This window comes from Amblyomma mixtum, chromosome 3 (genome assembly GCF_055824585.1).
Source record: "Amblyomma mixtum isolate Tamu chromosome 3, ASM5582458v1, whole genome shotgun sequence".
Lineage (NCBI taxonomy): Eukaryota > Metazoa > Arthropoda > Arachnida > Ixodida > Ixodidae > Amblyomma > Amblyomma mixtum.
The window spans coordinates 414,516,512-414,543,725 of NC_143014.1; the positions used below are offsets into that span (position 1 = coordinate 414,516,512).

At 45.4% G+C, this 27,214-nt stretch overlaps 1 long non-coding RNA gene across 1 annotated transcript; it reads right to left on the minus strand.

Annotated features, from left to right (window-relative positions):
* Positions 1 to 8,438: 8,438 nt before the first annotated feature.
* LOC149357714 (uncharacterized) lies at positions 8,439 to 26,663 on the minus strand. Its single transcript, XR_016291868.1, has 3 exons — positions 26,528 to 26,663; positions 10,477 to 10,597; positions 8,439 to 9,925 (listed from the first exon to the last, which is right to left on the minus strand). It is a non-coding gene; the product is annotated as an uncharacterized LOC149357714 (long non-coding RNA).
* Positions 26,664 to 27,214: the final 551 nt, after the last annotated feature.

Sequence of the window (27,214 nt, forward strand, 5' to 3'; positions counted from 1 at the left end):
TAGTGTGCTTTAGTGCTTAACAGAGGGTAGGTACATTCTGGAGCCCTGTTTCCAAGATTAACTCAAGCAACAATTATTTCTTGAAGGGTTATAGAGAACTTTCACTGCCAGAGGAAAAAAGCAATGTCAGTGCAGGAGGTGTATGCGGAGCAGCATAGAAATATATTAAAACTCGTGGATTAAATATTTGACTCATCGTATGAGAAACAATATAGAGCAAACTATAACGAATGAGAAGAAAAAGTCAATGTTGAATAAATACAAACACGGGATCACTCCTGTAGGCTATTCCAGGCTACGGCATGAGCATCTTGGAGCTTCGATGATCATGTTGCAGTCTGGCCTCGACGCACCCACTCCCACTATAGCACCTGAGTGGAAATTGGAAGGCGACTTAGTGCTCTACCTTCATGCAATGTATTAATTTATGGCTTCATTTCCTTGAAAGATATTCTAATATGAAGCTGTATGGATTCAAGTGAAAAGAATACATACAGCAGCTCATAATCTCGCTAGTACTACGTGCTATCACGTACGAGCCAGGCTGACACACGTAGAGAAAAAAAAAATTCCGAAAACTCAGCAACCTGAGTCTAGCGAAAATAAGGGTGGATCACCCATCACAATTGAATGGCTCGATATTGTGGCCATTACTATTCGAACAGTGAAAGTAGAAAAACAATGTGCGCGTAACCGGGAAAACAAGGCAGTGCAAAAACGAGCAGCGTCTTGTTGTTGTCCGATAGAGAAGATAGATGGTGGCAATAGCTATGCAATATCTGCACACATGCAATTTCGGCGGGAGACACTCTTTGTTTTATTGTTAGCGAAGGCAGAGTCATAGTCCTGCACCAAAACCTGAATTTTGACGATCGCAGTAGGAATACTGAGCTGTTCGTTGCATTGTTCTTATTCTTACAGGGCTCCTGCCTTCCCAACTTCCAACATCCTGCCTGGTGATACTACCATTGTTGATGCTTTTTATACTACCAGGAGCACTGACGGCTGTCGCTGTTTTTCTTGTTCTTCTGTGTTTTCCTTTGCTCCTTTGATTTTACTTTTGCATTGTATCGCAACTGCTGGCTTGCTGTGTTAATAAATAAATAAATCCATTTAGTTCAGATCTTCCGAAGATCGTTTCATATCCTTCGCAGTCGATGACAAGGCAGCCGTGGGGTAACTGACAGAAGGCTCTCACATGCAGATTTCGCTTTTTGTTATCCCTACTTGAGGAATATCTGGCTCATTCTTGTAGTGACACGAGCTCCCATCGCTACCGTGTTAAAACACAAAGAAGCAGCTAGATAGTTTATGGAACCCTATGCACTCGGGGATCTATGTCGACACTATAATGCGAGGGTACACGTTCCGGAGGACAACAAAGGCTGCGGGAGCTTTCGAGACACTAGACACGTGTCAGGAGGTCATAAACTTGCGGAAGCTGAAACGCAGAGTTTACGCACCCCCCACTCAAACTCAAGCCGATAGCAAGCCACTAGATTTAGGTGCTTACAAACCTATACATACCCAAACACAGCGCTATGCAGCAAGATACAACCCTCACAATGCAATAACAGATGTGCCCTGGGCGGAGCCACAGCTTACCTGTACCACTCAAACTGGGGCCTTTCGTTAGCACCTATCATTCTCAGCCATTTTTTAGAGCAGTGGTAGGTCCTCTGAACGAGCTCAGACCTGCTAGAACAACTTCATCTGGTTGCCGCGAGTAGCTCGAGCACCTTTGATTTGCGACGAGTTGGTTATGCAGTCCAGAGGGTTTTCTCTTTGAAAGACAAACTACTGCCTGAGGGTGCGACAGAGGAAAGAAACTCCTAATGCAGTGGGACGCTGCTGTGGTCGATTAGGGGGACTGACCGGAGGCCATGGAAGTAACGAGCGCTCTCGTGTGAACCAATGCCACAACACTGAGTCCTCGGGTCCGAGCATGGGGAGTCTACACTGCCTCGGCTGGGAACCATCGGATCAGTGAGGGCTTCTGGTGGGTACCAGTGCCGCAACGCTAACTCTGACGGCCCACGGCAAACTAGAGAAAGAGAGGGGTAGGGCCTATGCTTCCTTGTAGCTCGGGGACTACTGGCGGGGGTCTATAGGCAAGATACTTCGATCTGAACTGTGGCGCCAGGTTCGTTTTTATCACGACTGGCTACACGTCGTGTTCCGCAGTGAGTTTCCAGAGTGGCTTGGAGAGAAGAACTACTCTTTCTTCAAGCCGCCCAGCTGACAGATGCCAAGTGGAGGGAGGTTCTAAAAGGTCTGCTTGGTGATGCTGACAAGAAAAAGGGTAACAGGACGAGCAGTGTGGTGGTGTTAGAGAAGGCAAATGACCCCGACAGTTTGTTAGATGTGCTTGAGAGAGGACCAAAGCACGGCATTCAACCGGTTGAGCGTGGCCATGAACTGCTCGCCACGAACAGGAACATTGCTGCGAAAGTAAAAAAAGAAAACGAAGAACTATGTTTGTTTGAAGGAGTGGACGGCCTCAGAAAATCTATGACTGCTGTAACTAGTCAACTGAAATGTGATGTCAGTAGTGTTACCTCTTTTTTTTTAATAGGAATGAGCTGTGTCTCCTTCAGTCCGACAAAGATGGCAGGTTTCTGGTTATGAAAAGAGGCCTCTACAATGAAAAAGCATTGCAAGTGGTAGACAAGAATTTTATTGCCAATAAAAAGGCAGCCGTGAGAGTTAAAACTAAGTTCCGTAACTTTGTAGGGACTGGCATCTCCCGAAGCTGGCTTGTGATATAGCCAAAAGCAAACAGAACTGTCTTTCATTATTTTTTACTGCTAAAACCCACAAACCTGACATACTGTTCCGGACTATAGTGAGCAAAAATGGTTTCTGGCAGCATAATGTTAGCTGGTTCTTGCCAAGCAAGCGTAAGTTTCTTAAATCCAGAAATTAGATTGCTTTTTTTGTAAACATAGAGGATTTGTTTTATTCTGTTCCGCATGCTGAGCTGCTGGCATCTGTTTTTTCGTGCGTGAAGGTACAGGGGAAATTGCGTACCGGGATGCTGCCGGTATGTCTGGAAAATTTTTTGAATTTATTGGAGCAATATCTTAATGTCACTTTTATCATTTTTAATGCGCAACACTACTTACGGAGAAAAGGTACATGTATAGGTTCCTCTGTGACCTGTACTTTATGTGAAATTTTTTTAGCTGCTTTGGACAAGGAACTTGCACAATTGTTTGTAGGAGGACCTGTTTTTAAAATTTTTAGATATGTTGGCGCTTTTTTTATCCTTTTATCCACTGGTTTTGATAATTGTTTTGAAGCTAATGTGTCCAAAATTTTAAGTGTTTTTAACTTCAAAGGGTGTGGCCTAGTTTTTAGACATGAGCTCACAAGGGAGAGGAAACTACAAATGTAGACCTAAGCTTAGCGTTCCGGGAGGACCATTTACGTTGGGGTTATTTTCCTCGTACTAGCAAGGAACTGCTGCCCTTCAATGCGGCGTATCCAAAATTGTGAAGCGCGCCATCACATCTTTATGCATTGAGTCCTCGTTTTCAAAGTCCTGTCTGAACCAAATGCACGATTGCTTAAGAAATCAGATCAGTGCTGACTGCTGTCGCTGAAACCCTCCTCCAGAAAAAACACTACACCATTCCAAAGAATCCTCAAAAAAAAGGGGCCCTGCAGTAAAACCTGAAGTTATGTCTTATGTGCACAAGATGTCGCACAATTTGAAGAACGTGGCTAACTGGCACAACGTGCCACTCGTTTTTTCAGCCCCAAACAAGTTGAACAAACTTATACCCCGGATTTGTGGAGCGTCCTGGGTGCAGTATAAAACATCAGCGTACCTTCATACGCTGTATGAAAGAAGTGGTGTACAAGATACCCCTGACCTGTGGAATGTCCTGTATAGGGAAAACGAGGAGGTGCATGAACAAACACCTTGGGCCATTGCGGCATAGCGGAAAATGAACGTGCTGATGCTGAGGCTTGGCTGGCACATGATGATGGTGCTTTCATTGAAATAGCCTTTTCCAGATCTGACATTGGAGCCTTGCTGCCGCATTTAATCCAAGCCACAATGCAGTTGCACTGGAACGTTTCGAGCCATCAACGCGACCGCGTCTCTATGCTTGACGCCGGCTCATGATTTCATCTGTCATCTAGGGTAATGCGACATCATGGGACTTTATTCCATCCGTTACGGCTTGGCGTTGCCTACACCAAACACTACCTTCACAAGATCGAACTCGAAACAAACTCAAATGGCGTACAGCGCCACACTCCAGAGACTATCGGACACCTTCTTTGCGAGTGCCCGAACTGTACTGATGAGAGGAGAACATTGGAAGCGACCGTGAGACAACTGGACTCTCGCCCTCTCTATGAAGAAATTCTTTTAGGCGCCAGGGCCAAACGCTCTGATAGGTGGTGCTCAAGTTTTTGTGTGAAACAAGCCTGGATACCCCTCTGTCTCCGCCTGTGCACTACCTACACGGTTTGCAGTTTTCATATGTGTTTTCATGGAGCCGGCCTGCTCCAGTAAGTGCCAATGACATGTCGGTGTGTGTGTTCCAGACACGAGTTTCACATGCGTCTACTCACCGCGATGCGAGTGCCAGCCAATGTGTGTGCGTGTGTGTGGACATCACCCATGAAACTGATTGCATTATGCCTTCATCAACCTTAATTCGCACTTTCCCTTTCCTCCCCTTCCCTTTCCCCTGTGTGGCGTAGCAGGCCACGGCCATGTTACCACTGGCCGGCCTCTCCACCTTTTCCTCTCATTAAAATTCCTTTCTCTCTCTCTATGTATAGGTTCAATCACATAGTAGGAACACGGCTCCGCGTGGCCACGTAGCTGCGGAGTGCCATTGCATCTAACCCGTTCATAAATCAATGCAGAGTGGCGCACGAGAAGACGGACCTCGACGTGGTGCTTCCTGTCATCTGCCCCGTTGCACGGGTTTACTACCGACTTGGTCGCAATAGTGCTCCGCGTCTGTGCAGCCATGCGGAGCCGTGTTCCCTCTAAATGTGATTGACCCTGTTCATAATCGCGTATTTCTCGGACTGCGAGCGCTAGGCGCGACTGCATGTATGTATTTGGCTGCTGTCGTCTGCTGGAGCGCAACCGGCGTGTCGTCTGCTACGGAAATAACGTGTGTAAAGAGCGAGCCAGTGAACAGTGGCCTGGCTGGGTTTGCGCTGAAAAATAAACGCTATGTCCTAAGTACCTAGATTCCGTTACAACTTCCAGCGCCGCGGTGGCTCAGTGGTTACGGCACGTAGCTGCTGACTCGAAACACGCGGGATCGATCATGGCTGCGCCGGCCGAATATCGATGGAGGCGAAATTCTACAGAGCCATGTACTGTGCGATGTCAGTGCACGCTAAGGAACCTCAGGTGGTTGAAATTTCCGGAGCCCTTCACTACGGTGTCCCTCATAGCCTGAGTTGCTTTGGGATGTTAAACCCTAATAAACCAAACCAAAGCCTCCCTACTTATCGTCAACGTAATACATCGTAAACAGGTACGACGCTGAATTTCGAAGTAGTAAAATTTATGAATAAAACAAAAAAGTCATCACTAATATAACAGCAGAAGAACTGCAAAATGCGTAAATTTTAGGCCCCTTGAAAATCTACTTTTTTTACTCCCGTGCAGGCAATTTTATTTTCAAACTCAACCAAAACTAGCAAAGCAACACAGGTGACAAATAGGCATTTTTCTTTTCACTGTCAGAAAAACAAAAAAAATGTGATACTGGCAGCTAATATGAGCACTGTAGGGAATATGATGGCAACTCTGCTAGTGTTTAGAAGTGACTGGGCCAGATCTGCAACCAGAGAATAAAGGTATGGAAACCCTGCGCACATCAGTCATTACACACCTTCAGCATACTGCGCACCATTACCGGGAGCCCGCCCACTGGTAATTAGCACGCACTGATTGGTCCCGACGCGCCAGGCGTCGATGCAGCGGCCGGGTACCTGGCACCCATAAGGTGACGTGCACATGTGCATTGACGGCGCCTGAGCTCCAAGTACTCCAGTAATAGTAGTGTGCACGCTATGCTAAAGGTGTCTATCAAGACTTTTTTTGGAACAAAACAAGTTGCTGCACCTAAGAGGTGTGAGGTGTGGTTTACATCCATAGCCAAAAGTTTATCAAAGGCAGTATTGGTGAAATAATTTAATTTAATCAGTGTTCTTCATGCATCCCGAAACAAATATATGCAATCGAACTGTAATTAATTCATTAGCTAGTGACACAGTCATTGACCAAGATTCCTCCTGTACAAAGACGAATTTTTTCCGACAGAGCCACCATTAATAAACGTTTGAGTGGCGTACAAGCATATTATTATTGCCTTGTTTGTAAAGAGGAGTAGCCAACAGTCAGCTTTGCAAAAACTAAAAAATGGCAGCATGTTGTCTGGGATTTTCCTCAAAATCACTGAACAGCATACCCAACTTCCATGAACTAACGTGCAAATGGCTGAGTCAATGAAAGTGGTATTCAACACAGTGCCACTAGGTGGACAGGTGTGCAGTACCTTCCACTGCATGCATACAAAGTTGAAAGCCCAGGTGAAAAAAAAGATCCCATTTCATATTCCATTATAGAGCTGGAAATCATCCAGCTGGAAACAGTTCAGTTCCAGCTGCAAAATGCAGTTTACAGCTTGATTGTTTAAACAAACTGCATCCAGCTGGATGTTTTATAATTTCAGTTACCTACAGCTGAATTAATGTCTAAATGAATGAATTTGCAAGTCTTTTTTCGGGGTACCCATTTCAGCTGAAAAAGTTGGGAATGTGTACCCTTGTGGTTACTATGCCCAGGCCTTGCATTTTCATCTCAGAGATAATGACTTTGAAACAACTGCCTGACTTTTCCTTCAGGAAAAAATGATAGCGGCATAACTATATTAAGCAGTGAAGCAGTAGTCAAAAACAAGCACACAGAGGCAACCAAACACCAATAAGGCAAAGCTACCTTCATTCTGTGGGCACACGTGAAAAAGCATGCTGCATACCTCATATCGCACAAACAGTGCCACACAAGGTGGGCTGCACCCTGAAGAACAGATGTGGTAAATGACTGCAGACACATCGACCATGTCCTTTGTACACTGAGCTTCTTTCACACGTTAAAAAAAAATCTGCCTCTCCCGTAACCGAGAGTAGAGTAAGCATGAAATGTTTACGGGCATAATGCGAAGCGCGCGCGGACACGACGAGACGCAGGCCTGACAAGAATGTATATGCAGCGCGTTCGAAACTGTCCGAAGTGCGTAGAGGCGAAAGCGTTTTCAGCACCACTTTGCGTATGTGACACTGGTGATGTTACCACTGGATTACGTCACACATAATTCATGACGAAGTAATGACAAATTACTGATTAGTGAGTAATGACTGATTAATGACTAAATACTAATAAACTGCTAATTAATGACGCTTAAGCTTCGCCTTTAGGAGTGGAACGCGACAGCATGTTGTAGCGCTGCCAGGCAGTCCGCGGAACGCCACCACCCGTTCGGCGTGATGCCTCGTCCTTTGAACGCGACGCTTTTTGAGGAAAGGAAATTACGCAGTAATTCTCTGCCATCTCGGTGGACACCCGAGCCACACCTTACAGGAAGGTAGGAACGCCACCACCCATTCGGCGCGATGCCTTGCCCTTTGAACGCAACGTTTTTTGAGGACAGGAAATGGAGCAGTAATTCTCTGTCATCGCGGTGGACACCCGAACCGCACCGTAAAGCATTTCATGCTTAAATATTGTGGCATGTATGTGCTTTTTGCACGCGTTATTAGAAATCGTAAATTATAATTCCGTGCATTATCAAACGACAGCTCGACTGATATCTTGATAAACATTGAGAAGCCACTGGCAGCAGTTATTTTTTGTGACTCGTTTGGAGACCAACCGGCGCTTGCATGCCGGTCGCGTAGGAGGGCTTAGAGAGTCTCGTTAAATCTCGTTAAGTCTCGTACGGTGCCCGGATGTTCTCGTTTCAGAGCCCGGATGAGTGGATCTCGGTCTCGGCGTGACGTCACCACACTGCCGACAACGGGAGCTAAAAGCATTTCATGCTTAAAAACTGCTTGCTCTCCACAAGCACCAAAGCGAACAGAGAAGCACAGGGAAGCACATGTGCAATCAGCACTCCAGTGGTAGAAGTAAAACATTTTGGGGCCATCCTGTCTTACGCTGCACTGAGGCAGGAAATAAAATGTGCATTGTGTACAAGCAGAACATGTAGGTTGGAAGAACTTTTGGGCCTGTTGGTGCATGGCTATTGCTAAGAACGAGTTGTGCATGCATGAAAGACGAACACAGGAAATACGTTGAAGACGAAAAGAGTGCAAACCGCGCTCTTTCCGTCTTCATCATGTATGTGCAACTCGTTCTTAACAAGCAGAACACATTTGGAAGCACCACGTCAAGGAAATGCATTTTATTTTATTTATACTGCATCCTGCAGCGCCAAAGCATTACAGCAGGGCAGTGGGCTTCACAATGCAACAGATAACACCAGGCTATACAATACTAACAAATAAAAACAATACAAATGCAAATAGGTCTTATGGGCAGAAAGAAAAGAAAAGATGAACAGCGGAATTACATCTAGATCAGTAACGAAACAAAAGTACTGCTGCTGGAACATGCCACATGCACTGGAAGCACATTCCATTCAGTGATTACCATTTAGTTAATTTTCACAGCTTATCATAGGATGAAAGCACTAGGGACAGACATTTCCTGTCTCAAGAAAAACTGCAGAACCAGAAAAAAATGAACTCCTTTGTCATGCACACTTCTAATAAATTTAAAGCCAAAAATAACGTTAAACAGCAGCAAAATTATTAACACTTAACAGCTTCCTTGTAGTATACTATGAAGCATGAAGCAAGGAAAATATACATAAATTGCTTCTGGCATGGCTACACATTCCCACATGCAGCTCGTCACACACTTCGTCTCTGCCAAGTATAAACTGAATGGTGCTGTGTCCTCCTCTTTGTTGTAGACGTTGGTACTCCTGCCAAAATCACCATTTGCCGGTGGTGTCACAATCCTCCAGTTGAATGTGGATGCATGTGTTGTGTTGTACAATGCAAGCTGTGCTTATTTTTGAAGGGAACCCTTGACAATGCCATACAGCACTCGACACCTTTACAGACACCTCACACAATTGTTGAGGAGCCTGCTGTGGCCACCCAGCCTGCTTACAAGTCGACCTGAGAGGTGAGCGAAGATGAATCTGGCAGCCGGGTTCCCCAGCACATGAGGCCCCATGGTGAGAGTAGTGCACCACTTCTGCACAAGATGCACACCATCATCTGTAAGTTAATCAAGGCTGCGCACTGAAATCTTCGAACAAGCTAGACATTGGGCTTCTGTGGTGGTTCGCCGCGTCTGTCAAAGAAGACACCAAAGGGCTCGTTAGCTATGACACCTTTATATGTTGCTGCGCATCAACACCAAAACCGCGAGGAGTGTACACAGAGGCAGGCGGTGCTCATACGGAACACGACGGCGTTCAAGTCAATGGCCCAAAGCCTGCGCGGCCACAAATGTCCAGTGCTACTCACGATTTGAGGACACGGCAGAGTCGCTAGTCCGGGCGCTGGTCTGCCCGGTGACACTGGTCAGTGGTCGCCCAAGCGAGGCGGTGGTCACGAAGGCGGCGAACCGATGTCGACGCGTCACTGAAGGATGGCCCAGGAGAGATGGCGGCCCGAAGCCGTCACATCACTGCAGCACAGCCTACTCGCACACACGGGTCTTCAGAGCCAACCCAGCCACAACCGCGGCGTTCGAACACACTCACGCGCACTCCACACTCCTCGCCGTCGTCATCTTCACCGCGCCGGCCACTGCAGCAGCGCCACCACCACAGCTTCCAAATATGTGAAATCGTTGAAGCTGCAAGTTCAACAACAGTCTAGTCTTTACATACGAATGTAGAACACACTCACTGCAAAAGCAATCATCAGTAGCAAAATGAACTGTTTCCATAATAGCTATAGGTATATGATGGCAGATTACCCAAACTGATGGGCCCAAATAATTATTAGATTCTTTTTGTACTGTAGTAAAGAAAACAACTACAAGATACATGGCAAGGGAGGGCACAAGGTTAATAATTTATAGCTACCTTGAGTCTCTTAAAGAATATGCATGCTTTTGCATTTTGCACTGATCCAAATGAGGCTGCCACGACACTGGTTAGCAAAAGAAAACCACAGCCACTGAACAACACTGCGTGTCACCCACACATATATCTGCTGTCATCTGAAAACTGCTGACATGTTTAATTTGCACTATTTTGATATGCCGGTTCTATTTACACTGTCATTTCTTGCTCAATAAAGTACAAATAAATGCAATCAGACTTCACTAGGCATATGCAATCTGACTCCATGTAAACACGTTATCCCTTCATGCCTGCCACAGCACACCTAGCACGTACTCACCAGTTTGACAATTTTCATGTGGACCGTAGAGGAGAATGAAGAGGGATTCCACACAAATGGGTCATGGATGGATCCCACACAGATTTCTCGTATGCCGGAATCTTCACTGGCAGGAACAGACCTGTAAAAAAAAATATCACCATCAGCCTGACTACACCCACTGAAGGGCAAAGGCCTCTCTCATGTCTCTCCTATTAACGCTGTCCTTTGCCAGCTGCAGCCATTGTATCCGCACAATAATCTCATCTGCCCCATGCTACGCTTGTCTTCTCTTGGAATCCACTCAATTACCTTTAAGAGGGCTCACCAGCTACAAGGCAACTCAGATTTGAACTTTTTCTGTTGATAGATGGCAGCACCTGAGTACCCCAAAAAGGAAGTAAGTTCTATTCCCCCTCCAGGTGTGTAAACTACACCGCAACACGAAAGTATTCGTTCTTCCACATAAAAAAAGTAGAGCCCAGAACTTTCTGTAGGCATGCGGCCAAAGTTCCAGGGACCGAAGCGCAAAAAAGTTTACCCCTCTCAAGCCATTGAGCAAAGAAGGATGTGGGGGTCAGACAATGAACCATTCCCAGTAACCCACCAATTTAGCGTTTCCGATTTGGGTTGCCTAAGCTCCCCTCCGTTTTTTCTGCGAAAATTCTTTTACAATGGTAGGGTGGGGTTACTGGTTTCACCTGAGCAGACAGGTGTGGTCGGTTCAATTGGCGGAAGAGAGGCTTGTTGCATTCGCAGGAGATAACCCGGAAAAGGTTCCATTGTGTTGAACACCTATGTAGTCAGTCTCCAAATAAAAGGAAAGAAAGGAGCTCCTAGCACAAGGCCTTATGACTGGTTTTCTTCCCTTTCCCATGTAGCCTTCCTTACATAGCTACAGAAGCATGTCCTCGATTGTAGTGACAGCCTTTGCCTAGTCTCGTACGAGCCTTCCCAGCACTGAACACCCATCTTCCGCTTCTCAGCACCAACCAAGCAAATCAAAGTTGGATGAAACTTAAAAAGGACGAGAAGTGTGGTTTGCAAAAGCACCGAGAGCGTCCTGTAGCTATGCATGGTGACTGAACGCAAACATTGGCATTGCATAAGCGAGTCCTTGCTTAGCTCTGTTTACATGAACCAATAACGTCAGGTTGAGTCGGGCGTCGGGCTGAGCGAAGTCAACCCAACTCGACCAACACGTGTTTACATGAACTCGATTTTAGCTAGTCGAGACCAGTTCATCAGCAGCGACATCAAGCACCGAGCACCGCATTGTGAGCGAGCAGTGGTAGCATCCAAGATTGAGGCACACCACCGCTGCTTCGGAGGTGCAACGGCGCAAGTGAAAAACAAGTTTGCATTTATCCTCTCCCTTCTGTTTTTTCGGCTCGACAGCGTTTACAAGCATATCGGGGCAGGGAGGAGTTGAGTCAGCCTACCCCTTGTGGCGGAGTTTACTGGTCCTGACCCCTTGACTCCGAACAAGACTAAGCGCGTTTCCATGCACCCAGTAACCGGTTTTTGACCGGATAACTCGACTCACGTGCATTTTGGTGCGAACAATGCCTGTGTGTGCTGCGGGGGGGGGGGGGGGGGGAGGGGTGAGGTGCTTTTGGGTGTGGCCTTGCATCCCGCTTCCGTTTCGCACCACAAGCTCGAGAAAAAAAGAAAAGCAGAAATCCTTTTGAAATACAGACAAAGCAAGAAAAAAAGGAAAGAAATGAGGTTCGTCCAGGTTCTAAGGAAAAAGTGTGCACACAAACACAGACAAGCAAGAAGTTGGTGGTAGAGTGCAGTAGCAACAAAATATTTTGTCGCCAGGAGGAGCCACGTCGCACTAGTAAAATTTTAACGTGAAATTCAAATCCCCGCAGAAAATACATACACAACTTTCAGAGCCTGTAAAACCCAAACACTAGGTTCGATATGGATAAAAATTGCGGCTTAACAATCAAGAAAGAAAAAGCGAGGAAATGTTGCAGACGAAATTTTGATATTTGGCTTAGTTTTTTCCTGAGATGACATGAAAGTTCGACATATCTAAAAGCACCATTTTTCTGGAACTTTGCATCTAATTGGTAAAAAAATGAAACTGAAACAATAAAATCTGCTGGCAACATTTCCTCTATTCACAAAACAATAAAATGCTGCTACAAACCTCATGAAAATCGAGCCATGTTTAGACACGGTATAGCTTCTGAAAGTTCCCATGTATTTCCTATGGACACTGCCACTGGTGAACCCTGTTAAGGACCAGCGGTTGTCTTGCCTTTGGATTACATGCCCTGCCCAAGCCCATTTATTCCTCTTGGTTTCGACTAGGATGTCATTATCCTGCATTTGTTCTCTCACCCACTCTGCCCTCTTCCAATTTCTTAACGTTACGCCTACCATTTTTCTTTCCACAGCTCGCTGCATTGTCCTGAACTTAAGCTGAACCCTCTTCACTACCCTCCTCGTTTCTGACCCATAGGTAGGTACCGGTAAGATACAGCTGTTGTACACTTTTCTCTTGAGAGATACTGGTAAACTACCACGCACTATCTGAGAAAACCTGCCAGATAAGCTCCACCCCATCCATATTCTTCAAGTTTATTTCTCTCTCATGATCTGGATCAGCAGCGTTTCAGCCGAAGAACGCAGCTTGCTGCAAGCAAAGAAAGCATTTTGCCATTAAGCCCCCCTGCACCGCAGGAATGCAGCTGAGAATGTCATGCGTGAATGCTCAGTGAAGAGAAGAAAATGAGAGAGAAATGTGCCCCACTGAGGATGCTGCCTCTCTGGTGGCTGCCCAAGAGTTTCACAGAATACTGTAAATGTGTGTGCTGTGATGTTCAATGCATGCACGTGTGTGTGCATGCATATGTGTGTCGCGTTTGTGTGCTGGCAAAGTGGCGATATTTTTGCAGCCCATGGTGTTGATGTTTGTGATATATTGGTGTTTGTCGCTGCTCTGAGTGGCATGTTCATGTTGTTGCTTTCAACTGTTTCCATAGCGCAAGCTACGAAAGAGCGGATTTTAGTTCTCAGCCTCGGTGGCTACACTGGCGCTCGCAAATTTTTTTATGTATGTGTTCAGATTGCATTTAGCACCGCGATTTTCCTACACTGCAACGAGATGAATGCTGCAAATGACATACAGAGGGCCAAGCAGCTAATTGGGAACTGGCTCTCAGCAAAACGCTGCAAGAGAGATGTAGACGCTGTTTGCAAGGTTTTAGGAGATGCAGGTGTAGCATTTTATTGTACTCTGTTATTGTGATCGTGCGAGCGACAATGCAACTACTTACATTTTTTCTTGGTTTTGCTGATGCAAGTAGCTTCCTTGTAAACGCAGTGGGGAAGCACTGAAGCTTGCCACACCGTGGAATTTTGTGTCCTCTCCCTCCACTCTTTATAGTCTTACAAAACAATTAGCATTCGGTGGTATGGTGCATAGCAGTGCAGAAAACAACGTACGCTGATCAGTAACAATGAGCCTTTTTTCAAGAGCTATGATGCTTGATCTCCAGGAAGTACCATGGCTGCTTGGTTGTCACGGCTGTTTGTGCAACACAGGTATTCAAGAAGGAAGACAAACATTATCATGACTGGTTTGGTTTATGGGGTTTAACATCCCAAAGCGACTCAGGCTATGAGAGATGCTGTAGAGAAGGGCTCCGGAAATTTCGACCACCTGGGGTTTTTTAACATGCACTGACATCGCACAGTACATGAGCCTCTAGAATTTCTCCTCCAAAGAAATTCAACCGCTGCGGCCGGGATCGTACCCGCGTCTTTCGGGTCAGCAGCCAAGCACCATAACCACTGAGCCACCGCGGCGGCTTATCATGGTTGATTGAAATTGATAGCCTCATCGAGTACCACTGCTGTGTATTTCTCAACATGCTCCAGAAGATGTCGCACCTACGTGATAATCATTTGTGGACTTGCACACCTGTGTATTCAACATTTGTGCCTTTGAATGACACAGTTTAAGGGAGGTCGCTCTTTATGACTAGTATGTGCTGGTGTGTGGGGACTTAATGAGAAGAAGTACTTGCATCTGGGCTTGTTGGTGCGTATTCATGAAAGACATGAGAGTGCAAAATGGCAACATGGACGAGTAAGGGAACAGAACGAGCGAACAGAACAGAACATGAGGTGCAAAGCTGGCATGCATGGCATTTCCTTAGAGCGGATGCTAAGCACTGGGAAGCGATACCCTCTTAACAGTCATAAAATGGTTCAAATGAAAAGGCAACAAATCTTTCTCTGCACATGGACAGTATTGCCAGCAAACATGTGAAGGCTGAAAGGTTAGGGTGAGATCTAAAAACTGTAATTGGTTATTACTGCTATGCAGTTTGTGAGTGAAGGTGAGGCCCATGTTGTTCCGACCAAACGTACCTAAAACATCAGCTACTGCTTCGTCAAAACTAAAATTGCTATCTGCCAAAAGGACCAGGTAATCGTCTACGTATCTAAAAATGTGGACTATACAACCCATGTCAAGTGCTTCACTCAAGGAGCGGTCAATTACAGATAAAACATATTACAAAGTACCGGGGCGACAGATGAGCCAATACAAATGCCCTTTTTTTGTAGATACGTTTGGTGATTAAAGTCAATAAATGTGGCCTTGAGATAAAACTCAAGTAATGACATGGAGGTGTCCACATACAAACCGGTAGCGTTATGAAAAGCCGTGGCTCCACTTCTATCTATGCATTTATGCACTGCAGAAAAGAGAAGTTTTGGAACCAAGTAGAAAAGATCTACATCAATTGAAAAACCAGACCTTATGTACCTATTAGTCTGAAGGAAGGCTATCACATCATCAGAGTTCATAGTTGCAAAGGGGTCCTCTACTTACAGAGTTTTCAGGTGCTTGAGCAAAAATTGACTGATCTGCCATTGCCAAGTTCCCTTTTCGCTTACTATAGTCCGGAAAGGTAATTCCCGCTTGTGTGTTTTCGCGGCAAAAAAAGCGTAAGGCTGTTCTTGTGAGAGAGAGCAAGACAGAAATGAACGGAAAGGCAGGGAGGTTAACCAGGCGATGCCCAGTAGGCTACCCTACACTTGGGGAGGGGAACAAAGGGAAAAAAAAGAAAAAGAGCGGCAATGAAATCAGTTTTCCAAGTGTCCAGCAACCACTATGTCACGGGGATAGAGGGCGCACACTGAAAACTTAAAGATTGTAGACGGGAATACAACCTCGAGTTCCTTAAGAATCTCAGGAGCGCTTTCACCGCTTTCCTTTGTGAGGAAGGTTGTGTCCAAGGCCTCAGAACATTGAGCTCTATTAGAGGACGTGAGTCCAAGTGTCTTGTCAGATTTATTGATGGCCCTGGCTAGTTGATGCAGTTGCAGTTCCTCACAAAATGACACTGCATCTTTTTTCATTTGCGCAGTTTTCACTTTCACGGACCTGAAATTCTTCTTCACTGCTTCTATTGCCTTTTTGATGTAATAACCAGACGGTATTACTATAACGCCGCCTTCTTTGTCTGCCTGCACGAGCTGCAGATCATTCGCTCTAAAAACACTGCCGACGATTCCATTACTTCCTAATGTGAAATTTGAGTGCAGCTCATCAGCTGTTCCAGCTTTTCAACAGATTGAGGCAAAGAATTTGAGCAAGACATGAATGTACAATTGCAGACAACTTATTTTTCCCACATATTCCTTCTGCAAGAAACACTTCACTAACAGTTCTTGATTGTCACAAAGGAAGCTTTGTGGACGGAGAAATAGATGGATATATGCTCGACTTACTGCACCAATGCCTGGTTCTCAAAGATGAAGTCTGCGCAAGTATTTTGCGAGGTTGTCACAGCTGTGGGAGCCGTTACGAGCAAGAGAGGAACGGGATGTTCTCCCGCATAAGTGTTAAGAAATTACCGCTTGTCTTTATATCTATATTAAAGTCGCCACCCACCCTGGCAGGTGGCAGCATTTCTGGCACAACGTTGTCAATGCCAAAGCATGCAGCACATGTCACTACCACCATGTAGCTTAAAGCACGATTGAGGTGTCCACTGTTCCATGAGGGCAGTTATGCGCCTTCCCTCTGATTCAGGTGTCCACTGAGATGAGTGAGACAGATACTGCTCATTTCCTTTCCTCAAAAACCAATTTACAAATTTTACCCTCTGCTTTCCAAGCCCTCGCTCTATTGGTTTCACAGCTGTGGGAGACAGATACTGTGCATTTCTTTTTCTCAAAATTTGTTCACTGAAGCTTAAACGGCGGTTCGGGTGGTCATTGCCCTTCTTATATAGACTCGCTCCACGTCTGTCTGTTCTTCGAGCAAAGGCAGGCGTGCACATATGCACAGTGTCGGCTGTGCAGTCTCCTTCTGCGTGGCAGCGCGTGTTCATTGGTCAGAGGTCAGGAGTGGCTTCGAGGAGCATCTGAAACTTTCTGTCGTGGTGCTGCCACTTGCGCGCGAGTGAAGAGGTGGAGGGCATCTCTTAGCGCACGCAAAGCTACGCCCTCTCCGTCAACACCAGGCAGAAACGACTCAGACAGTCTAGAACAATCGATGGCAACACCCACGCGCACTGCGTTGGCGAGCGGTGAGAGAAGGGGCAGCCACACATGCAAGGCTAGTCACTCTTCAGGAGTTCCTTCTCTCCCGTTTTACAACGCACGCCGGTGAGAGCCGTCCACGCGGCGCTGTTTTTTTTTTCTTTCTTGCTAAGGAGGGGAGGATCTTGTGCTTTTACCCTCTCCTGGTTACAAAGGACAACGGCGATGCCGCGAAATGCAGAAATGGGTGCCTAAGAGCTGCGCTCTAAAACGAAACAACCTTCGCCATGGGATCAGCTCGATAGCTGGGAGGGTTTGGATCCCTGACTGACCTGGACACTGACTGAACAGGTCTGTCAGGGATCCAAAACCTCCCAGCTATCGAGCTGATCCCACGGCAAAGGTCGTTTCGTTTTTTAGAGCGAATGATCTGCAGCTCGTCCAGGCAGACAAAGAAGGCAGTTTTGTTATAATACCGTCCAGTTATTACATCGAAAAGGCAATAGAGGCAGTGAAGAAGAATTCCAGGTGCATGAAAGTGAAAAGGAACTGCAACTGCATCAACTAGCCAGGGCCATCAACAAATCTGAAAGGAACAGCCTTTCGTTTTTTTTCGCCGCGAAAACACACAAGCGGGAAATACTTTTCCGGACTACAGTAAGCGAAAAGGAAACATGGCAACGGCAAATCAGACAATTCTTGCTCAAGCACCTGAAGACTCTCGAAGTAGAGGACCCCTTCACAACTAAGAACTCTGATGACGTGATGGCCTTCCTTCAGACCAATAGGAACATAAGGTCTGGTTATTCAATTGATGCAGATCTTTTCTACTCTGTTCCACATCGACATCTCTTTTCTGCAGTGTATAACTGCATAGATAGAAGTGGGCCCACGCCTTTTCAAAACGCTACCAGTTTGAATGTGGATACCTTCATGTCATTACATGTGTTTTATCTCAAGGTCACTTTTAATGATTTTAATGACCAAACGTATCTACAAAAAAAGGGCATTTGTATTGGCTCATGTGTCGCCCCGGTACTTTGTAATATAGTATGTTTTATCTGTAATTGACCGCTCCTTGAGTGAAGCACTTGACATGGGTTGTATAGTCCACTTTTTTAGATATGTAGACGATTACCTGGTCCTTTTGGCAGATAGCAATTTTAGTTTAGACGAAGCAGTAGCTGATGCTTTAGGTACGTTTGGTCGGAACAACATGGGCCTCACCTTCACTCACAAACTGCCCAGCAGTAATAACCAATTACAGTTTTTAGATCTCACCCTAACCTTTCACCCTCTACACGTTTGCTGGCAATACTGTCTATGTGCAAAGAAAGATTTTCTTTCGAACCATTCTAAGACTGTTAAGAGGGCTATCGCTTCCCAGTGCTTAGCATCTGCACTAAAAAAGTCTTTCCACCATGCCATGCATGCCTGCTTTGCGTCTCAGGTGTCCAGGCTGCAGAAAGCACGCTTCCCGGCTTCCCTGGTTCTCTCCGTGACGCAGTCCTTGCTGAAAAAGCTGAATGGCAGCAAGGAAAAGAATCGACCTCAAGAAAAAAAAAGCTGGCAAGGCCGGAAGTTGTACCTTACGTACTAACCACACCTCTCATAACCTCAAGAAGGTGGCCAATAAGTACGGCATCAATGCGGTATTTTCACTGCCGCGAAAACTTGCCGGAATGTGTTCACGCATTGGGAGAAAAAGTGCAAGAGTACACCACCAGACACCGAACGCCATATGTTGGCTACAAGAAAGGAGTAGTATACGAGTTCCCGCTTACATGCGGCAAGGTGTACGTTGGACAGACCGGACGGTGTCTTAATGAGCGCCTGCTTGAACACAAGAATCCATTAAACAATAAAGACCATCTTCCAGACCACTGCCAAGCCTGCTCGAAAGAGAAGTGTATATAGCCTGCAAGCTTCGACTATCGGATTGTAAAGTGCTATTGAAAAGCCGTGATAGGACAGAGCATGAGCTCGTGAAAGCCTTCTATATAAAAAAGGAAAGTGATAATTGCATCAGTGACACGTCAGTAGTTCTTCGCCAGAGCGAAATGCTGTTTCTTGATGCATATCTGTGAATGTTTGTTAACTGCGATTAAGAACATGGATAAGGGCAGAGGCTATATAAACGTTCTTCTTTGAATAAATCCTGTTGAAAGTACAGCGCTCGCCCTGTTCCCTTACTCGTCTGTGTGGCAATTTTGCACTCTCATGTCCTAATGGGAAAGTTGTGGAACATTACACAGTGTTTTTCATAATTTGTGTTCTAAGAGTTCGATGCCTTTGTCCCTTGGATTGCTGAGACGAGGACATAGAAAGTTTTCACACGGCCTCCTTGTTTTCTTGCTGAAATGTGTGCATAGAGTTCTGGACAGCTTGTTTCAGAGTGCATGTTGTAATGTTGCCTGATTTTCTAGTGGACTTTGTCTTTTTGTTGACTGCATGCATAGGTACGGATAGAGAGAGAAGCTTTTTCATGAGAGGCACAGAATTTAGTCAGCATAGAAACACTGTTGGCAGACTACTCTGCTTTGGGGAGCAGTGTTTTGAGAGTCAGTTACAAAAAGAAGGGTGCAGAAAATGTGAAAACAAAATTTAAAGCTAATAAAATACTGCAGTCATTGCATAACATGTGCAAGAAAGGATCATGAGTAATATAATTTACAGTTAATCAACCAGTACAATGTCCTACAGATGGGCAGAGATAAAGCGAATACTTATCAAGAGGTATGCCAAAATGTTTCACATTGTCATTTTGAGCACTGTCCTACAAGTAAGTAAACAAAATTTCAAAGGTGTGATGCTGCTACGCAGAGCAGGCAGTTCATTGTAAGCAATACTTGTACAAGAGTCTCCATATCATGCTTGTAATACAGAATCGTCTGCATAAGCTGAAATGTTGCACACTTTCAAACGAACTACAGTTGTTGAAGAATGGGCTGATTGACCAAGGACTATTGAAAGCGGTTTGAAAATTGGTTGGATTGATATTAATCGAAATACCTGCAGTCGCATCATCCTTGAGGGGACTGGCTGGTTGTCACAGATATATTATTCTGCTTGCTATTTCATGTTCATACCTTCTATGCTGAAAGCTGTGCAGTGTTGTCTTTATGCTGCTGGTTAATATACAGCAAAGATCATCATCATCATCAACCTCACTACTCCCACTGCAGGGCAAAGGCCTCTCCCATGTCTCTCCAATTAACCCTGTCCTTCGCAAGTTGCGGCCACCGTATCCCCACAAACTTCTTAATCTCATCCGCCCACCTAACTTTCTACCACCCCCTGCTACGTTTGCCTTCTCTTGGAATCCACTCCGTTACCATTAACCCTTTGAAGGTTTTTGCCATATATGTACGGCGGCGGTTTTCTGTCCCGCAAGGTCTTTGCCGTACGGGTACAGTTTCGATCTTCCGTTTGAAACTTTGCGCCAAAAGAACAATGCGTCCTCACTGTGGGGTGCTGCCACCTCTTAGGACTTACAAGAAGTGTTAGAATTTTGTGCTGCCTTCTTACGGAGATAAGCAGAACTTATGTCTAGCTTTAGCGCGGCGGCACAGACTGCGGTTTCGCCGCGTGATCGCAACGAAGTCGCGCGAAATTTGAGTTTTCTTTTTGTCAGCACTATCTTGCAGGGGCTGCCGAAGTTGATTTCTATCTTTATTGGCGCTGCTCTTAGCTTGCTTATCACCGTTGCTCGCGAGGTATTGTCGCTCTCTGCGGCAAAGCGCCTACGCGGTTTTGATTCCACCGCGGGATCACAACGGAGTCGCGCAAAACATGTTTTCTCTTTTTGGGCACTCTCTTGCAGAGGCGGCGGAAGTTGATTTCTATCTTTATTGGTGCTGCTCTTAGCTTGTTTATCACCGTCGCTCGTGAAATTCTATTGAACATTTTCCAGTTGTGAGTGTGATGCTGTCACCAAAGTACTGTTCCTAAGTTTTTTTTTAACTATTTATTCTCGATTATATACATTTTGTAGATTCAAGATCCGCAATAAAGTAATTTGACCACCTGGGATAGTTTTCTTCAAAATAATTCGACCCTCAAAGGGTTAAGGACCACCGGCTATCTTGCCTTTGCATTACACGTCCTGCCCAAGCCCATTTTTTCCCCTTCATTTTGACTAGGATGTCATTAACCTGCATTTATTCCCTCACCCACTTCACCTGCATCCGATCTCTTAACATTACACTTATCATTTGTCTTTCCATAGCTCACTGCGTTGTCCTAAACTTAAGCTGAGCCTTCTTTGTTAGCCTCCACATTTCTGCTCCATAGGTGAGTGCCAGTAAGAGACAGCTGTTGTAGACTTTTCTCTTGAGGAATATTGGCAAATTGCCATTCATGATCTGACAGAACCTGCCATATGTGCTTCACCCTATTTTTATTCTTTTAGCTGTTTCCCTCTCATGACCTCAACCCCTACATATATCCTTCATTGATTACGAGAAAGCATTTGACTCAGTGGAAACCTCAGCTGTCATGTAGGCATTGCAGAATCAAGGTGTAGAGGAGTTTTATGTGAAAATATAGGATGATATTTATAACGATTGCATAGCTACCATAGCGCTCCACAACGTCAGCACTAAAATTCCAATATGGAAAGGTGTCAGGCAGGGAGACACTATCTCACCAATCTATTCACTGCCTGTTTACAGAAGGTATTCCAAAGCCTGAAATGGGAACAGTTGGGGATAAGAGTTAATAGAGAATACCTAAGTAATTTGCAATCCGCCGATGACATTGCTTTGCTAAGTCACTCAGGACATGAAAAGCAAAGCATGATCAATGAGTTAGACAGACAGAGCATAACGGTGGGGTTAAAAATTAACATGCAGAAAACCAAGGTAACGTTCAACAGTCTAGCAAGGGAACAACAGTTCGCAATTCGTAGCGAGGTGCTGGAAGTAGTAAGAGAATATGTCTATCTAGGGCAGGTAGTGACCGCAGCAAAGATTAGGCCAGCAATAAAGCATACTGGTCATGTCTGATACATCAATTTGGCTAAGAATCACCGATACTGCACAGTAGTTGAGAGGTAAAATATGAAAGTTAACAAGCAGGAGTTTCATATTGCACACAATTTGGCCATGCACACTTTGCTGTGCTGGTCTAAAGTTTTTTTGTCTCATTAAGACATTGTAGCTTGAAAGTGTACTTGAACATAGCTCATTTTCTTCAACACATATGATGTTTACTTTTTCATCTCTTCCTGTATCAATCCTTGCGAATGTAGTGATGTTAAGAAAAAAGAAAGGTAACAAGATTTGAACAGCAGTGCTTCTATGAATGACAACACTGAAAGCTTTTGTTCAGAGCACGCTACGCATTGCCTTGTCAAAGAATGGCTTGTGTGCCATTCACATGTGCAGTGCAATGTTGTGCTAATTACTGGTACATAACGCTTTTTGGCTTGGATCACTTCAGTGATGTGCTTGCAGTACATATGCAAACCGCCTTCAATTTTTTTTACCCATTCAGCAACATTGCTTAACACTTGTATCTATACTTCAAGCACAATGTTGTGGCAAGGGCACCTACTAGAGCACTGCACGGGCCTCAATCTCAGGCCTGAACCCAGCCCAAGCCCGAGACCTGAAGCCCGAGCCCGGCCCGGCCCGTGAATCCCAGAGTGAAACCCAGCCCGGCCCATTTCACAGTAACACTTGAGGTATACTGCTCACTCTGAGCAAGTAGACTGCTACTACACCGATAAGGAACTGGCCGACAAAGGTTCTGAAACTGCAGTTTGGCTTGAATAAAGTTGGTTCTTTTTAACCCAGAAGGAAGTCATTAAGAGTAGTGCTTGCCAGGCCCGTCTTTTGGACAGTGATCTCGTGTAGGTGGGCAAATTTAAACTCTGAACTTCCGAGAGCCAAATAAAAAGGGCTGCATACGCGCGTAATAGACTACTTTGCATTCCCCCATGATTCTAATCAGTTACATTTTGCCTCCGCAATGTATAAACATTAAAGCTGCCTAGCAAGCAATGGGATGAGATTTTTTTAGTGAACACGATCTCACAGGTTAAACTCATAGCTGAACTGGTTGCCTTTCAGCAGAAACAAAAAGAAAAAAAAGCTTGAGTATTTCCCGGTATGTGTTTCATGACTATAATTAAGCGTCCTATACTAATATGTTCTTCCCGATTACATTTATAATAGTGCACAGGTATGTTTTAAGATGACGAACAATCAATGGCCAATTAAGACCGGCTGAATTTTGCTCTTACTGGTGGAGCAGAAGATAACGCGCGAGCCACGTGATAACTTACAGTGCAAAACACTTGTCATGACAACCAGGCTGAAGAAGCGAGGAGAGATAGATGTGGTTATGAGATGAGATTTACAAACTCTCGCGAGCTTTTGTGGCTATTTCATTTAGGAGACGTTCCAGTCAGCAGATCAAAAAGAAAACCAAACGCACTTTGGTTTGTGAATTTTCTCACATGAGAAAAATATATCTATAAAATAAAAGCTATGTTTTTGGGGCTTAAGGGCCCAAGGGCAGTCAGGCTGTGAGAGAAACCGAAGCAGAGGGCTCCGGATCATTTCGACCACGTGGAATTTTTCAACGAGCAATGATACTACAAAGTGTACATGTCTGCCATGTTTGCCGTCTCAACAGAAATGCGGCCGCCGAGGCTAGGAGCAAACCTTGGTTCCCTGGCTCAGTAATCACGCGCCTTGACCACTAGGCCACCACGGCATGGAAATAAGCAAATAATTGTCAATGAATAAAGCTTAGGTTTTTCTCAGCGCGTACTATAACCCACAGCTCATCCGTATCGCTGCTCCAGTGCCGCAGGTGTGTACTTCACTCTGCAATAGTGAATGAATAGTCGGACCCCAGCCGTTTCTGTATGAACCCAAGCGCGACTTGGTCCGCAGCTTTAAGCCCGGCCCGGCAAAACAAATCATGTCCCGGCCCGGCCGGGCCTGGGCTTTTGGGCCGGCCTGAGCCTGTGCAGTGCACTAGCACCTACTACACTGCGACAAAATAGGAGGCTTTCCTGTAGGCACTTATGACTGTGCACAGATGAGGGAAGCTTAAACTGAGTGAGGCTGCTATGAAGGCCAATGACTCTGAGAATGCAAAGCAAAGGTGGCACTGCTGGCATTTTGCAGTATCAAATTATAGTGAATGCTTCGCTACTGAGCCCCTTAGAGCAGAAACTGCAGTACATAAGTCACCGATTGATGCCTCCTAAAATTTTAGCAGTTCTATCAATATGCCGTGTGTGTGTCCCCATCCTGTACTCCTTTGTGTACATTGTTTTCCTCTATCCACATTGATGCACCACGTGGCTGTGTGCCTTCTGTCAAACAGTGAGTGTTAATTAAATTACAGCTTTAATGTTTTTATTCCTTGTGTGTGACTGATTACTTTGTGTTGCTGTGTAGGTGATACTGCATTCAGAACCACGTCATTCAGCATGGTGTTTTCTGTGCACCATGTCAGCTTCCAGCATTTTGCCACATCTGCTTGGTAGCTGGAAACAAGTTGCAAACAGTGACTGCAGTGTTGTGCAAACAACACGATAACTAGCACATGATATGCAGCCTACCATTTCATGCTCATTATTCTCAGTCATTATTGGTAAAAAATTAATTCATTCAGCTTCTGAGTAGAACTCTTGATTTCATATGTGCCTTTCATATCCAGCTACGAATAGCCACTGCAACTGTGGCTTGTTTGCAAGAAGTTTCTTCAACATGGAGTGTGAGAGGATACAGTTGCGACCATTGGTATTTATCTTTAACGACTTAATTGGCACGAATCCCCTCTGAGGAATAGCCCTCAGGAACTTTGTTGTATGTGTGGAGACTTGAAAAATAACGGTGTCCTTGGGAGCGCCTCAGAGGACAGCAGCAGAATTAGTTTTGAGGAAAGGAAATCACGCAGTAACTGTCACACATTTCTCGGTGCACACCCTAACTGCACCGCAAGGGAAGAAGTAAAGGAGGGAGTGAAAGAGGGAAGAGGTGCCACAGTGGAGGTCTCTGGATTAATTTTGACCACCTGGGGATATTTAACGTGCACTGACAGCACACAGCATTGGACGCTTTTTGCATTTCGCCGGCAGAAAGGAACACGTGTGCCCGGGCATTATCAGTGATCACTTGTTATTCAGTAAATGTCAAAGAAATGAGCTGTATAGAAAAAATTTTATCTTCCAGGACATCCAGCTGCCACAAACTGTCACCCCATATAAGAGAATGAAGAGCAAGGGTAGCAATTTTTTTTAATTGCCACGTAGGGAGCACCTGCAACAGCAAAGCCCTGTTCTGAAGTCATGAATGAGGGGAGCTGTGGCTTCACTTCAGCTGATGACATTGCGAATGTCAGGGCAGCACACACTAAACACGCAGTGCTGACACCAACAGCACCGCAGCTGCCACAATATTTACCAGTGGGCCAGGCAGAAGAGCCGCAGTTCAAACAGCACGGCATTAGTGGGAGTGTTGCAAAGGTGACCGGCTGATTGTGACTGCCCCTGTGCAGCCCAGTCCTTGGACCCTGACATGAGTGCCGTGGATAGCACACACATTACCAGGAAAGCCTCCAAACATGCCAGGCTCCTCCTCTGGGGGACGAGCAGGTGTAAGCAAGACACAGGTAGTTCAGTAATTGTTATACATTTACGTAGCTCTGGATGGGAACCATACATGTGGCAGTACGTACATGTTAAAACTGCAACAGTATGTATATTCAAGGAAAATTCTGGAGACGCTTAAGTAGCCTTAAGAGTGTAATGCGATAGCATTGCTAACTATGTGGTACGTGGTAGTCGTATGAAGGTTCGAGACTATAGCGCATAAAGCTCATTAGACACACTCTATTAAAAAAAACGGAATAAAGAAAGGAGGCAATGCCTGTCCCAGTATAGCTATTACAGGCTTAAAGCAATTGAAAATAAATGTACAGGGACTAAAAAAAGTCTACCCAAAATGAAATTTGAAATGAATCTATAAAGAAGCTCCTAAACTATTGCACTTAACGAATGGTCCTCAGTGGCTGAAGGGCAGGTCAACCATTTTTCTGCACTTCCGATTCAACCATTTTTGTTTCAGTGCAATTGGTTTTACTTCTTCAGAAGCACTAGGTAACGATTGTGGGATAACGTCCTGACCCTGAATAGCAATGAGGAACTGTGTAGAGATGTCATGTAAGGGTGCGATCAAAATTTGTGCCGCAGTAGGAACAAAAACGACGTACCACTGAAATGCGAGTTAGTGCCCTTACATGTATGCAATCTCAAGTGACGTAATGAGTTTCACCGCTGCAATAATGGCGTCTCGTTCATAACTGGCCTTCCGCGGACAAGGTGCCTCACCTCACGGCAGACTTGCACGCTGTTGGAGGCTTTACCAGCATTATGGACACCATCGACGGCACTAGCGTCTGGATCCAAGCCCCAGAGCTACATGAGGAGGCGTATATAAATTGCCACTTCTACCATTCCATCAATGCGCAGCTTGTGATGGACAGCAAATACCAGATCCTCAACGTGGTCGCCAAGTGGCTGAGAGGTACTCACGACATGCAAGTGGCCACCAACAGCAGCCTTGCCTAGTGCTTCAAGTCGGGAGCCTACACCGGTACTCTGCTTGGCGAAAGCGGGTACCCATGCAGGCCATGGCTCATGACGCCCTTTCAGAGTCCTGAAATGCCTGCGAAAAGGCGGTACAATGCAGCACACAGGATCACCAGGGTTGTGGTTGAAAGGTTTGTTCACAGCTTTCTACGTTCACGATTGCCCGCTTTCTTGGCCACTGACTGTGAGCATGGCTCCGTGTCATTGGCAGAACGTGGCAGTTACAAATGCTATTTTGAATTTATACTGAATGAAATCGGCTGTCGTATATGTACTTACTACAAAACATTCCGTACAACATTCCACTGGTTATGCTTATAAAGTGCATGCCACACAGTTTTAATTCAGTACACATTACTGCAGACATTACTGTTTTGTGCGAGATAGAAAGCAGTTAATTTAGGACACCACAGACCTCGTGAAGTGTCAATGGGGCTTTATTCTAACATCGCAAGCCACATTCTGCATTCCTGCCCATAATTAATGCGCCCAGTAAACCCTGCGTGTGGAGTCGATGCAACTGAAATCACTTGATTTGTGCTCATTAGCATCATAACAGAAGGAGCAGTCAAGAGCTCAGTCACCTTGCTTTTTTTTGGCTGCATCATAGGCCAGTTAAAGTGGCACTTC